The sequence below is a fragment of the Capsicum annuum genome, unplaced genomic scaffold (genome assembly GCF_002878395.1).
Source record: "Capsicum annuum cultivar UCD-10X-F1 unplaced genomic scaffold, UCD10Xv1.1 ctg1491, whole genome shotgun sequence".
Taxonomy (NCBI): Eukaryota; Viridiplantae; Streptophyta; class Magnoliopsida; order Solanales; family Solanaceae; genus Capsicum; species Capsicum annuum.
In genome coordinates, this window is record NW_025820326.1 from 44973 (window position 1) to 62127 (window position 17155).

Consider the following 17155-nt stretch of genomic DNA (forward strand, 5'->3'; position numbering starts at 1 on the left):
TAGCAAATGTTATAAATCACCGGGATACGCGTGTAGACCAATTTTTTGTTTCTTGCATGTTATGTTGGAATATTGTAATGTTGTATCCCTTCAAGCTGATTGCATAAATTGGTCGCCTGGATATTATCGTCGGAGATTCGCTTGAGTCCTGCCGGACTCAAATCTGGAATTGACGAAATCAGGTCTGTTCGGAACCAGCAGATCCTTCAGATGGACCCACCGAAATCGGTGGCCTGTGATCGGAGCTGCGAGCTGCCTATGTCACTAGAGTCGAGACAACTGTGACCTTAACTCGCTAGCAAAAGTAGTGGTTGGTTGGTTCAGAAGACGGCGAGAGAAAGAAAAGGGGAGAGGGGAAAGAATAGAGAGACTAGGGCGAGGGAACGGGGGCGAGGACATAACCTTAATAGTTTATGACACTCCTACGCCGTCGCCGGCATCGGCCGATCAAGGGTCAATGAACGTTGGGTCGGAGACGTTAGTGTTAGTGAACGTTGTGAACGTTATGTATTCCAGAGAGAGAGAGAGAGAGAGAGAGAGAGAGTGCAAATTCTAATCCCAAAATTTTGAGGTCAATACTCTTTCAAAAGTTAGTCTCCAAATCCTCCAGCAAACCGACCACTTGTGGTCGATTTTTTATATATATTTTAATTATTATTTTTTCAAAAAACCTACCACCAATGGTCGGTTTTTTTTGTTGTTTTTATTTTTTTTCGTTTGCAAAATTAATAGTAATTAATACTAAAATTATTTTGATAATTATTTTGATTTTTTAAAATTAAAAAGCTACCACGGGCTCGGTATATGTTATTTTTTGATCTCAAACAATGTGATCCAAATAGAATTTAGATAATCAATCATACTTTTAATACATTTTTAGATATTTTAAGTTGTTAGCTATTTTAGTTTATAATATTTTTTTTGTTTTCAAATAATATATGTTACTCTCCTTGTCCAAGATTTTGTGGCGTTGATAGTCAATTATATTTCAAAAATATTTTAAATTTTTAATTATTGTGATTTATTATACTATTCTTCTATTCCAATTTAAATGTCATTGATATAATTTTGAGAGTCAATCAAATATTTCATATCTTTTAAAAAATTTATTGTGATTTATAATATTTTTTACGTACTTTTTGAAATATATAACACATTATTTTCACTTTTAGATATTTTAAGTTGTTAACTATTGTAATTTATAATAGTTTTTATGTAATTTTCAAATATTATATGTTACTCCCCTTGTCCAAAATTTTATAGCATTGATAGTCTATTTCATATCTTAAATAATCTAAGTTTTTAATTATTATGGTTTATAAAACTTTTCCTTATATTCCAATTTAAGTGGCACAATGATTAGACTATAATAATTAATTAGAGGTGATATAGTAAAACTACGATTGAAGCAAAGAAACAAACATATGTCTTAAATTATTCACAATAACTAATAAGAAGTGATATAACAAAATTACTACAAAAAGTACGTGTGATTTTTTTCTAAAAAAAATGGGCCTCATATAAGACGTGAAGTTAATTTAAAATATCAAACGTTAACTTGTTATTTTATATCTATTTTATTTTATTATTAAATATATATTTTTGTAATATTTAGATGACTTATAATAATTAATTAGGATGATATTTAGTAAAATTACGATTGAAATAGTTGAAGCAGACATGCCATATATGTGTGTGTATGTATAGGTATATATATATATATATATATATATACATATAATATAGTGAATGTGTATTAATGACATAAGATAAACCAACCGATAATTCAACTGAGTATTTGTGAATTATGTTACGTTGTATATTATTATGGGGTAGTAAAATCGGGTGTGTAATGTATATAGTATGTATTTGAATGGTGATAGTCAATTGAATATATTTATATATATATATATGTATATCTCGTGTAGTGATGAAATAGATATACTATTTTGTGTCAATACAATATTGAGACACGTATATTGTTGAAGTTGTAATAATATAAGACAAGTATTACGAGGTATATATACATATATCTCGTATAGTGACATATGCAGTAATTGAAAGCTCGATAATTGAATCTATATATCAAAATACTTTGAATAATGCACTGATATCATACTATTGAGGAAATAGATATACTATTTTGTGTGAATGTAGATATTACGCGTATATTGTTGAAGTTGTAATAACGTAAGACAAGTAATCGATAATTTATCTGATTAACACGTCGTATTACGAGGTATATATATCTAATTAAAATCGATAATTTATCTGATTAACACGTTGTATTATGAGGTATAATATCGTAATTAAAATTTAATTAACAAAAAATTTATCGCAATTTGTAAAATTCATTGATATTATCATACGATTGAGGAAATATACTACTCGTGTTAATGTGATGATAAAATAACTAAATATCTGATTTATATATATATATATATATATATATATATATATATATGCATTGTATTAAATTAATTGGATATTATTATAAGTATTATAAAATTTATTAAAAAATTATTTTTATATACGTAATCTATTTTAGTATCGACATTTTTATTATATTTCCTAAAATAACAACCCTAATTCAATTAACCCAATTCATTAATTTTCTAGCCACATTTTATATATGTCTATGTCAATTTTAGCCTAAATTCATTTCCAATTTGACCTCAAATTAAAATTCCCAATTTCAATTTTATTTGACTCCTCTCAATTTTAATCATAGCCATTTATTTCATCCGATCAATGGCTGAGATTAAATCCAAAATTTATCTCACTTTTAAACAAAATAAGTGAAACCCTAATTCTTTTAATAAAAAATAGCCGCACCTCTCTTCCTCTCTCTTCGATCTCCTCTCTCGAACCTCCCTCTTTCTCTCTCGAACCTCTCTCTTTGATCTCCTCTTTCTCTCTCGAACCTCTCTCTTCGATCTCCCTAGATATCAACGACGACGAAACCCAGTGTCGCCAGCTGTCAACGGAATCAAAGCGCCGCCAGTAGCCATCTCTACCAACGCCGGCAGCACCACTCGACACTCTCTTAGGCTCTTAGCGCTGAAATCTCAACATTGAAGCTCAATTTTTGCTTTTACTCTCAACAGGTAAGAATTTTTGTCTTTGCTCGAAGCCTCGTTGTCATTCTTAGAAGTCTTCTTCTCCATTTTCAATTTTTGTCATATTTTTGATTAAAAAAAGTTGATATGGAATTTGCCCACTGAATTTCATTCAGTTTCACAACATCATTTTAGATTTTAGCTACTCATACAAAAAGTAAAATAACAAGAACAAAAGTAGAGATATTGTGTTAACTTAATTTGAAGATTAAAAATCTTTGTTCAAAAAGTAAAAAAAGTAAAATTATGAACTAGATGAAATAATAAACTATAACTAAATGTGCACAAATTACTGGCATAGGACTAATATTTTGAGCCTATTTAGTTTCCCTGCAAAACTACTTTGGACTGTAACTTTGTTGTTTGAAGCGTGGCTGCAAAATTATTTCTCCACTGATAATTCTATGCTAAATATAAGGTCAAAGAGATTGTGGTTAGATAAATAGATATAGATACTATTCGAGCCTAACACATCAGATCATTGTTAAGTTCACTTCCAGTATTTGTAGTCATGTACTCCGTTCACTGTTTCTAACAAAGAGTGTATCATGATCCACTTTTGATCATTGAATGCAACTTATGCCATCATTTTTATCTCTTTTAGTAAGCGTAATCATATTTAGCTATAGTGTTTGGGTAAAAGGTGCATCTCTTTTACAATTTTGCTAAGCTCATTATTTTCGATATTGCAATTTCTCGTGAGAGAATCTATAAGAAGATTGAAGCTGTCATTTTGAAATATCAAGAAATTAATAAAAATATCAAAGGTATGTGGACATAGTGAAGCCGCGTGGGGCCTTATGCGATTCACTATTGTTGTTATCTTTCTTTGATTGTTCATATTGAAGACTAGTGAAGCCGTGTGTGGCCTTGTGCGATTCACTAGCATTGTTCTTGACATCTTGTTAGTGTTTTTGTAGTTTGAAAATTGTATTGTGAACTTGATCTTGAATGTTTAGGGGCTTGGTAGGTTGAAAATAATTTGGTGACTTGGTAGGTTGAAAATGATTAATGTAGGGACTTTAAGGGTGACATGGTAGGTTGAAAGTGGTTAAGAGTAGGAAGTTTGAAGAGGATTTTGTGTTTTGAATGTGACTTGTTTGACGACTTAGTAACTTGAAAATGGTTTAAGTGTAGGGACTTTGAAGGGGATTTTTTTTGTTTTGAATGTGGTTTGTTAGGTCACTTACTTGCTTAAAAATGGTTAAGTCTAGGGACTTTGAAGGGTATTTTTTTTTTTTTGAATTTGTTTTCGTTTTGATACTTAGTTGCTTGAAAATGGTTTAGTTGGTGAGTTTATTAGTTGAAAATGCTTAAGTGCCGGTAACTTTAATAGTGAACTTTTGTTTGGAAGGTGATGTTGTTGGTTACTTTATTTGTTGAAAATGGTTAAGTGTGGGTGACTTTAAAAGTGAACATCTGTTTAGAAGGTGATGTTATTGGTTACTTTGTTTGTTGAAAATGCTTAAGTGCCAGTGGTTGTAATAGTGAATTAGTGTTTAGGGGGTGATGTTGTTGGTTACTTTATTTATTGAAAATGCTTAACTTTTGGTAACTTTAAAAGTGAATTAGTTTTGTTGGTGTCTTTGTTAGTTGAAAAAGCTTAAGTTTTGGTGACTTTAATAGTGAACTAGTGTTTAGGAGGTGATGTTGTTGGTTACTTTATTTGTTGAAAATGCTTAAGTGCCAGTATCTTTAATAGTGAATTAGTGTTTAGAAGGTGATGTTGTTGGTGACTTTATTTGTTGAAAATGCTTAACTTTTGGTGACTTTAAAAGTGAACTTTTGTTTAGAAGGTGATGTTGTAAGTGAACTTTTATTTAGAAGGTGATGTTGTTGGTTACTTTATTTGTTGAAAATGCTTAAGTGCCGGTGACTTTAACAGTGAATTAGTGTTTAGAAGGTGATGTTGTTGGTGACTTTATTTGTTGAAAATGCTTAACGTTTGGTGACTATAAAAGTGAACTTTTGTTTAGAAGGTGATGTTGTAAGTAAACTTTTGTTTAGAAGGTGATGTTGTTGGTTACTTTATTTGTTGAAAATGCTTAAGTTTTGGTGACTTTAACAGTGAATTAGTTTCGTTGGTGCCTTTGTTAGTACAAAAAGCTTAAGTTTTGGTGACTTTACTAGTGTTTAGGAGGTGATGTTGTTGGTTACTTTATTCGTTGAAAATGCTTAACTTTTGGTGACTTTAAAAGTGAACTTTTGTTTAGAAGGTGATGTTGTAAGTGAACTTTTGTTTAGAAGGTGATGTCGTTGGTGCCTTTGTTAGTAGAAAAAGTTTAACTTTTGGTGACTTTAATAGTGAACTAGTGTTTAGTAGGTGATGTTGTTGGTTACTTTATTTGTCGAAAATGCTTAACTTTTGGTGACTTTAAAAGTGAACTTTTGTTTAGAAGGTGATGTTGTAAGTGAACTTTTGTTTAGAAGGTGATGTTGTTGGTTACTTTATTTGTTGAAAATGCTTAACTTTTGGTGACTTTAATAGTAAATTAGTTTCGTTGGTGCCTTTGTTAGTAGAAAAAGCTTAAGTTTTGGTGACTTTAATAGTAGACTAGTGTTTAGGAGGTGATGTTGTTGGTGACTTTATTTGTTGAAAATGCTTAACTTTTGGTGACTTTGAAAGTGAACTTTTGTTTAGAAGGTGATGTTGTTGGTTACTTTATTTGTTGAAAATACTTAAATGCCGATGACTTTAAAAGTGAACTGAGTTTTAGAAGGTGATGTTGTTGGTGACTTTATTTATTGAAAATGCTTAAGTGCCAGTGACTTTAATAGTGAATTAGTGTTTAGGAGGTGATGTTGTTGGTTACTTTATTTGTTGAAAATGCTTAAGTTCCGGTGACTTTAATAGTGAATTAGCGTTTAGAAGGTGATGTTGTTGGGTAATTTATTCGTTGAAAATAATTAACTTTTTGTGACTTTAAAAGTGAACTTTTGTTTAGAAGGTGATGTTGTTGGTGACTTTATTTGTTGATACTTCTTGATCTAATTAGTTGAATCCGATTTATTGCGTAGATGAAAAATGATTATAGCTGGATATATCTCTGAAACCATGATAATAGAATGGGTATTAGGGAAGAATTCATTGAGGGTGTCAAAAGATTTGTTGAACATGCTAAGACACTTGATCTTTGTACATGTTTTCGGGTAATTCGTTGTCCTTGTGTTAGATGTGATGGTATAAATCTTGTAAGTAAAGAAAATATAAAGGAACATCTTTATAGAAAGGGGTTTCTGGAGGACTTTTTAAGATTGCGTGGTATTCATGGTGATGTTGCACAAAATAACCTTGTTGTTGGAGAAAGTAGTAGGTATGTAGGGCATAATGAATATCAAGATACTAGGATAACAAAAATAGTGCATAATGCATTTGGGATGCAGCACGGGGTTGACTTTAGGGAAAATGTTGAAGATGTTCCTAATAGTAAAGCGGGCAATTTCTATGAACAATTGTAGGCTGCTGGTCATCCTTTTTTTTACGGGTGTTCGCACTCTCGTTTGTATATTGTTGTTAGATTATTTAGAATTAAATCTGAATGGAATATTGCGGAAGGAGGAATGGACTCAATTATAGACTTTATTAGAATGTTAGTTCATCCCGACTTGGAGGTTCCTGATTCTTTCTATAAGGCAAAAAGATTGGTGTCAAAGTTAGGTATCTCCTCAGTTAGAATTGATTGTTATGACAATGGCTGCATGTTATACTTTAAGGGAGATGCGAACCTAGAGTTCTGTAATTTTTGTCAGCACCCTAGATATAAGTGTGGTTCTACTGGGAAGCAAATTGCTATTAAGGCAATGCATTATTTACCTTTTATACCAAGGTTGAAGAGGTTGTATGCTTCTTACATCTTAGCTCCTCATATGAGATGGCATAGTGAAAATAGAAGTGCCTCTGGTGTTATGTGTCATCCATCTGATGGGGAGGCTTGGAAGCATTTTAATGCAACTTATCCAGATTTTGCAGCTGAGCCACGAAACATTTGATTGGGATTATGTGCGGATAGGTTCTCTCCTTTTTCAGTTGGTGGTGCGCCATATTCATGTTGGCCTGCATTTATCACTCCTTATAATTTCCCTCCTGAAATGTTGATGACTAGTCCTTATATATTTCTGAATTATGTTATTCTTGGCCCGCGTAATCCAAAAAACGGAATAGATGTGTACTTACAACCTTTGATAGATGAACTTAAGATTTTATGTCATGAGGGGGTTGAAACATGGGACATCTCTCTTAAACAGAATTTCAATATGCGTACATATCTAATGTGGACTGTTAACGATTTTCCTGCTTATGGAATGTTGTCGGGGTGGATGACCGCTGGAAAGCTGGTTTATCTATACTGCATGGAAAAAACAAAATCTTTCACATTGAGACATGGCAGGAAAAATTCATGATTTGATTGTCATCGTTGTTTCTTGCCACCTAATCATGAATTTAGGAGACTCAAAAATGCCTTCAGAAGGAATAAAAGGGAACATGATGGTCCCCCTCCAATGCTGTTGGGTCACGACGTCTGGGAAATAGTTCAGGATTTGCCTAAAGCTAGCAAGGAACGATTGTACAGGCTTGATGGATATGACGTTTCGCATAACTGGACTAAGCAAAGTATATTTTGGGAGTTAGAATATTGGCCAGATAATTTACTTAGAAATAATGTTGATGCCATGCATACTGAGAAGAACTACTTTGACAAATTGTTCAACACAGTTATGGATGTCACCGGCAAAACAAAGGATAATCCTAAGGCCAGGCTTGACTTACTAGAATATTGCAACCGCAGAGAATTACACTTACAGAAGGGGCCCAATGGTAATGTTCTTAAGCCCAAGTCTAGTTTTACATTCAAGTTGGACCAAAAACGTCAAATATGTGAGTGGGTTCAAAGTTTGAAGATGCCTAATGGATATGCCTCAAATTTGGGAAAGAGGGTTGATATGACACAAGGAATCTTGCATGGAATAAAAAGTCATGATTGTCATGTTTTCATGGAGCAATTACTTCCAATTGCTTTTATTGGTTTACTTGAGAACATATGGAAACCAATAGCAGAGATCAGTTTGTTCTTCAAAGACTTATGTGCCACCACATTTACAGAAGAAAATCTGGTGTAAATGGAAAGTAATATTGTTGTTATCACCAACAAGCTAGAGAAGATTTTCCCGCCAGCGTTCTTCGATGTGATGGAACATCTTTCCATTCACCTTGTGCACGAAGCTCGGCTAGGCGGTCCAGTTCAAACTAGGTGGATGTATCCATTTGAACAGTATGTATTTATAACATATTTAAATGCATACTTTTTTTTGTTAAATATAGTAAACATCTAATCTTAAGATTGTACAGGGCAATTAGAAAATTGAAAAGAGGTCCCAAAAACAAACATAGGGTGGAAGGCTCTATAGTTGAGGCATATCTTACAAGAGAAACTTCTCAATTTTGTTCATACTACTTTCGTGATGAAGTTACTTGTTCAAGAAACCGACTGAATCGTCTTCAAGATGATGTGAATGGGCCTCTTTTGCAACCGATATCAATTTTTAATCTATCTGGTTATAAGTCTAAAAAAATCATACCTCGCCGACTCCCTCCCACGGAGCGAAAATCAACAACTTTGTATATCTTGTTGAATTGCCCTGAAATTGAGCCCTTTCTGAAGTAAAGAGATTCAAATTTTAACATATCTTGTTTGTTTACTCATTCCCTTAAAGAAACTAATTTTGTATCCCATGTTGGATATTCAGTTAATTTAAGACTCAATTCCACGAAAATCAAGTGTATGCATCCTTTGCATCATGGTTTAAAAATAAGGTTCGTCAGTGTATTAATGTTTCTACAAAGTTTAAACATTTACACATTCGTCAACTAAAATATATATATGTATGATATTTTTAGGTACACCATTCACCAAATACAGCCGCATATGATAATCTCTTGAGAGATATTTCTTTGGGTCCAGTCGAAGCTAATGCAATGTCCCAATACAAAATAAATGGGTTTAATTTTTCCACCGAACAAGACTCCAGGTCAAGGAAAACAAATAATAGTGGTGTTTGGGTTAAGGGTGATGATGATGTTGATTACTTTGGCATCATACACGACATCTTAGAACTGGAGTATGCTGGTTTCCCAATAAAAAATTATCCTATTTTGATGTAAGTGGTTTGATCCAAACACAGCAGGCACAAGAGTACATAAGGAGCATAACATCATTGAAGTGAAGCACAATAGGTCGTATCTTATTTGTGATCCATTTGTTCTAGCGCAAAATGCTAAAAAAGTGTTTTATGCTCCTTATCCATTGCGCAATGACAAGTCTGATTGATGGGCTGTGATCAAAACAAAGCCTATAGGGTGGGTGGAAGTTGAGAATGTGCTGGAGACTACGTATCAAAATGAAATGCAGATTGATCACCAGCTAGTGGATGTTGAATTAGTGGACGGTTTGAATCACTCGAAAAATATTTTTGAAGAAGTTAATATTGCGGAACAAGAGGCTGAGTGGGTAGGAGATAAGGAAACCTCCGAAGAGGGTGAATGGTTTAGTGGAGAGTCTTCAGACGAGGAGGATTAGTTGTATAGGTTAAAGTTATTATGTATTGATATGTAATATACTGTTTAAGTTTGTTGTTTCCACTTTTCCATGATTTATATAGTAATAAAAATATTCTTGTCTATATCTCGTGTTGTTGGAGCGATTTGATGTGTGAATGAGTAACTAGACATTAGTTACTTGGAATGTTTTCTTATATATTCATTTTGTAGGAACTAACAACTTGTTAAATTCACATAATTTAGATGTCAGGCAAAGGTGACAAAGGTAAGGGAAAATTAGTTGATACTACGAAACCAAAAAAGAAAAGAGAACCTACGCCTTATAGACGACCGACAGGTATTCATATATCTGAGGGTCGATTTGCTGACGAACCAGCACGATCCTTATATTCTAGGTCGTCCGAGGATTCGATACCTACTCCTACGCATGTGGGGACACTACATAGGTTTACACCGACCCATTCTCCTCCTATAATCGTGCCACCGTCAACACAGTACTATCGGATGGTTGCTGGCCTCTCCAGACATCTACCATCATCGATACCCTCCTGCAGCAGTCATGCAGCTTCGCACAGTGATTCTACTGGATCTATTGGGTTGTCGGATCTTCATCTTGGAGGCACTCCATCTGGTGTTTCCGATCCGCCCACGCTAGTACATCCACCAATGCTTACTAGGCATCTAGGAGACAGAGATGATTCTGCGAGGATTTATATGGTTCCAGTTGTGAAAGGGTAAGATTTCTAAATATAATAATGTTACTCATTTTTTCCATTACTATTTTAATGTTCCCGATGAAATTACCGTTTCATCTTGTGTTGTAGGTTTAAGTAGGATGCTGGAGTTGGAAAAACGGCGCGAATATGCATTAGTCGGTACTTCAACGACTACTGGATCAGCTGGAAAAAGGTTCCAGAACTTGACAGGGATAGAATGTTTGAAAAATTTATGGTAAGGATTTAACTTATCACCTACTTATTAACAATTTGTTAGAACACAAGATTGAATATTATATTTTGGTTGTAGAAATTTTACTGGTGGGATGTTGTAAATGAATTTCTTATAAAGAGGAACTTTTTTCAAAGATGTAAAGGCAGATTTAAAGATCTATTAGATTATGCTCGGAAGAAATCGGTAAAACCTAAGTGGGTTCCTGAACCCTTATGGCCACTGTATCAACGCCACTGGAATAGCCCAAAATACCAATTATTGAGGGAAAACGGAAAGAGAGCCCAGACATCATCCAAGGGTGGCTCCTTACATACTGCGGGTGCTAGAAGTACTCTTGCAGTGAAAGAAAAATTGGTATGTAACTTTTGCAATTTTAACTCTTTGTTTCTATTTAAATTTTTTTATTATTTGAACATTGAAAATTCTTCCATATGCAAGAAAAAGAAATGGGTAGGAAACTAACAACTGATGAGGTTTTTGAAGTGACTCATCTGAGAAAGAAATTGAACCCGAATGATGAAGATGTCTATGTTGAACCTCGTGCAAAAGTTGTCCACGTAAGAAATAAATTTTGAATATATGAATCTTTTTCTCAAATTTGTTATTATTCAACTATAACAACTTTAGTATTTTTTGACTGTTAGTATTAAATTTACCTTGAGTATATATAGGACGAATTTAGGCATCTTCGTGGTGAGTATCGTAGTAGTCTGCCTCCTGAAAGTCAGGGTGACCCAATACCCCAGCATGTACGAAATGAGTTATGGACAAAAGCTTCGGGTCTTGCAAATAGAGGTCATTTCTACAGATGCCACACTAAATATTTTGGCAATAATATTAGGAGTTCGTCCGACCATGCATACTCTAGCTCTTCGGTTGATGCAGAAACCATTGAAAGACTATAAAATATGGTTTCTCAACTCACCGAAGAGCTTGCTAAACAGAGACAGAGGTATGTTGAACAGAGTGCGAGGCAGAAACATCATAAATCAGGATCCTGCAGCAGTAGTTCAGTTCTTTCATTCAGACTGGAGGGGTAATTCCTTCGTGTCCTGGTGATACAGTTCGGGCTGCAAAAGGTCTAGGCCCCCTGGATGAATATAATGATGATGACTGTTAGTTTTGTGATTTTGGTATGTCTTGTACTTTAAATTTAGTCATTTTGTTGTTTAAAACTATTGCTGTAGTATTTTCGTACTCACTTTTGTTGGATACTTTGTATATGTTGTACACTTTTGAAAATTTCTATTTGTTTTTTTTTGTTGTTGTATTTTCATTTCGGTTACTAATACTCTATATATTTGTTGTGGTTGCATGCAGTATTGGTGTTTTCAATCTTTTTTTTTTAATTTCTAGAAAAACCGACCACAAGTGGTCGGTTTTTCTATATATTTTTTATTTTTTCCAAAAAACCGACCACATGTGGTTGGTTTTTTTAATTTTTTTTGTAATTGTCTAAATATTTTTTTGCAAAAAACCGACCACTTGTGGTCAGTTTATTTTTCCCTAAAATTAATTTTTTCATTTAAATAAAATAATAATAAATTTTTTTTTTTAAAAAAAAAATATATATATATATATATATATATTTTAAAAAAATCAACCACTCGTGGTCGGTTTTTAAAAAGCTACCACTACTTTTTCAATAAAAAATTTTGGTCGAATTTGTGGTGGAAAAATGGAAAAAATCGACCACTTGTGGTCGATTTTTGTGGTCTGATTTTCTCTTTTTTTTAGTAGTGAGATCCAAGTATTTTCTTTGTTGAGAATGTAGTTTAAGCCTTTAATAAGGGAAAATTTATAAAAGGGAATGTATTTTTAGTGAGATCCACTACTAAAAAGTCTTGTTTTAGCCACGATTTAGTGAGGGACGTCGCTCACTAATGAAGATTTAGTGAGGGCAACTATCACTATAAGGTGTCTTGCTAATTTAAGCCTTGCTAATTATTTGTGAGGGAGACCCTCGCAAAGTACCAACGGACTCCGACACTCATCCATCGCTATTTTGATCTCACAATTTTAAGAAAATATATAATGTAGTGAGGAAAGTCCCTTGCTATATTAAAAATATATTTTATATTAATTTATAATTTAGTGAGGGACAGCCCTTGCTATATTAAAAACATATATAATATTAATTTATTATTTAGTGAGGAACCTCCCTTGCTACATTAAAAATATATATAATATTTATTTATTATTTAGTGAGAAACGTCCCTTGCTATATTTAAAATATATATAATATTAATTTATTATTTTGTGAGAGATGTCCCTTTCTATATTAAAAATATATATAATATAAATTTATTATTTAGTGAGAGACTACCCTTGGTATGTAAAAATTAATTAAAAATTATAAATTTATATATACTAAGGAATATCCCTTGCTAAGTTAAATTAAAAAATAATTTGATATTTCAATATTTTGAGAGATATCCCCCCATAAATTCCTTGCTAATTTGATGTTATTTTTACCATTTTACTGCACCAAAATTAAATATTTCAATAGAAAATCAACGTACAACTAATAACAACTAGCAAAACAACAAGAAAATGCTTCCAAAACAATTCAAACATTAAAATTAAGCAACCAAACTTCACACATATTCATCCAACTTAAATAATATCCAAACAAGTATAAAAGAAAGTATGCAAACAACTAGCAAAATACATTGTTTCAAACTCTCCAAATTATGAGAATCCAAAACTAAAACACCACCTAATAATCCATTTCATCCTCTCCATCATCCTCATCCTCTTCGCCATCATCATCAGAGCTAGGGGGCGGAGAACGAGGAAGCTTGATTAACGTATTTACTTGAGCCTTGAGTTCTTGGACGTCTGACTCAAGTGTCGTCCTACGTCGCTCCTCATCCATCCTTCTTTTTCGTTTCTCCTCGTATTTCCTAGCAAGCTCCCAAACTTCCTGTTGCGTCTCCTCAAGCTGCTCATCTAGCATGGTGGCAGAGCCCCCTATACCTTGCAATCCACACTGGAAGCGATGAAAGTTCTTCTCGGAGCTAAGACCGTATGCCCTTCCCTTATACACGCCGCCAACTACATCCAGCCAGCAGGAGAGAGTTTTCTCCTCTAATAGCATGATTGGATTGCCTTGATCATCTATCGGCCGATTCTTTTTTAGCTCTTCAATTTCTTGAATGTATCGATTCTACACTAAAAGTAAGATTAGTATATAATAAATGGTATAAAATAAATTATAAGTAAGACTTAAACTACTTTTGAGTTTGAAAGTACAACAAAAATGGAGTTATCCAAATTTTATGTATTTTTGGCTATGGTGTCTTTCTTGTTTCTTGTCCCAGTAGTTCGTGGTTGGGGACAAATAAAACACGTAAAATACTAAAACATACAAATCTATATTCATCACTATCTGCTTGTGCATGACACTAACATTATTCTATTTTGGTTAAACACGAAATCTTTCATGAGCAAATATTGCTACTTCAAAATTAAATAAGGAGTTTATATAACAAACTAGCATAAAAAGGGAACGAACATGTTAATCCTCCTAGCTGATTTCATTTTTAGCATGTAATTCTTCCTCTTCACTTTCGCTTGTTTTACTACTACCCGCTGAATCTTCCTCATCAGAAGAATACTCGTTATATGAAGAGTACTCATCATCAATAGATAGTTCTTCCTCCTCAATTTCCATCGAAGTTTCTTCCTCGATATCAATTTCTTCAAGTATGTGATCAGGATACTCCAGTTCATTTTCTAATTCTGTATCAACTATTTCTTGAACACTAGAAATATCTTTTTGGTACGCTACATATAAAGCATCCTCAACTTCAACACGACCCACAGGCTTTGTTTTAATAACTACCCACCAATCCAATTTATCCCTACGCAACGGATAAGGAGCATAATAGACTTGTTTAACATTTTGCGCAATGATAAAAGGATCATAACTTCCATACTGCCTTGTATGATTAACTTCAAAAATTTTGTAACGTGGGTCTACCCTTGTACCTATTTTTGGTGTTGGGTCAAACCACTTATATTGAAAAAGTATCAACTTTTTGTATGGCCAACCAGGAAAATCTAGTTCTAAAATTTCTTGGAGCACACCATAATAATAAATATCTCCATCCTTATTGCTTGTGTCTCCTTTAACCCAAACCCCACTGTTATTGCTTTTATAATACTTGGAGCTTTCTTCTGTGCGGAACTTATAACCATTGACATTGTACTTATTCATCGTTTTTACCCAAGGGCTTGGCGCCCAAGCTATATCTTTCAAAAATTGGTTGGTCATGTTATTATTTGGGTCATTGACCTATATAGTGGTAAAAAAGAATTAAAAGGTTAGAAATATTTATAATTTATAGAATATATATATATATATATATTTATTTTTGGTAAGTTAACACTTACAGAAAATTTGAACCACTCGCTAAAATGAGAATAAACAACATCATATCCATGCAAACTCAAGAACCAACTGTCAAACATATTTAACATTTACACAACAAAATAAATGTTGAATTATTTTGCAAAAAATCAATAATTTAATTCGAAACTTACTTATAATATGATTGAACTTTCGAACAATTCAATAATACATGTATTGTGGCTGACTTTCTCTCCATATCAGTCAAGAATCTTTTTATAGTAGTTTTAGAATCCTTACCTGGTTGATTGAATATGGATAATGGTGGGGCCAAAGGATCATTCTTACCTTCACTATATCGAATTGTACTATTTCTCAAACACAGTACGTGTTTCTCAAAATAATAAGAACAAAAGTGAGAGGTTTCCGCAACGAGATAGGCCTCACATATAGATCCCTCGATTCTATTGTTTTGTTTCATAGACCGTTTACACTTGCCAATTTTCCCGAGTTACATCAATTTATATGAAAATTAAAAGAATGTTTAAACATTCAAAAATTAAATAATTTATACAAAGAATGATTAAACACTCAAAAAATAAATTATCTATTTATAGCACTTACCTTTCCCAAGGGTACATCCATCAACATTGAACAGAACCTCCGAGTAGTGCCTTATTTACAAGGTGAATTGGAAGATGTTCCATCACATCAAAAAAATCACATGGAAAAACTTTTTCCAACTTACACAAAGTTACCCGAATGTTTTGCTTCATCAAAAGTAGATCATCTCTCTTTAATGTGTTGGAACACAACTCTTTGAAAAAAAACTTATCTCTGTAATCGGTTTCCGTATTCTTTCAGACAGGCTACTAAATGCAACAGGAATTAAAGTCTCCATGAAAACATGACAATCGTGACTTTTCATACCCACCAATTTTCCTTCTACTACATCTGCACTCTTGCCAAAGTTGGATGCATACCCCTCAGGCATTCTTAAGCTCTTTATCCACTCACAAATTTATCGTTTTCCCTCCAAAGTGAACGTATATTTGGCCTTTGGCTTGATGATCTTACTACCATTATTTGATTGTTATAGGTGCAACTCTGTTCGGCTACAATATTTCTCTAAGTCCATCTTAGCCTTTATGTTATCTTTTGTCTTGTCTCGAACATCCATCACCGTATTAAACAGATTATCAAAAAAATTCTTTTCAGTATGCATGGCATCAAGATTATGAGGGAGAAGATTATGCTTCCAATAATCTAACTCTCAAAATATACTTTGTCATGTCCAATTATGCTCAGCACCATATCCATCTAATTTAAAAGGTGGTGTTTCAGTCACCTTAGGTAAGTTCTTAACTCTCTCCCAAATTTTCTCTCTTGACAATATTGGTGGTGGTAAATCATGTTCAATTTTATTCTTCCTAAATGCATTTTGCAAACTCCTAAACTCATGATCAATTGGTAAGAATCGACAATGATAATCAAACCATGAATTCTTATGTCCGTGTTTTAAAGTGAACGACTTAGTGTTTTCCATACATTATGGACAAGCTAACTTGCCAGCTGTCATCCACCCTGACAACATTCTATAGGCAGGAAAATCATTAATAGTCCACATAAGAGTAGCACGCAAGTTGAAGTTTTGTTTAGTTGATATGTCATATGTTACAAAACCTTTGTGCCACAAAATTTGTAGCTCATGAATCAAAGGCTGCAAATATACATCAATCAAACTTTTTGGATTACGTGGACCTAGAATAATGCAAGATAGGAATAAATATGAACTTGTTATACACATTTCGAGCGGAAGATTATACGGTGTGACAAAGACTGGCCAACAAGAATATGGTGCAGCTGAGATATAAAATGGTGTAAATCCATCAGCACACAAACCCAATCGAACATTCCGCAGTTCATTAGCAAAATCTGAACACATTCTATCAAAATATTTCCATGTCTCCATCTGATGGATGACATAAAATACCAGACGACCTCTTATTTTCATAGTGCCATCTCATATGAAGAGCAGAACTTATTGATGCATACAACCTTTTTAATCTTGGTATAAGAGGTAAATAATGCATCGCCTTGATGGCAACTTTGTTTCCACTTGCAAGTTGTTTAAAACGAGACACACCACAAAATTTGTAATTCTCTAAGTTTGCA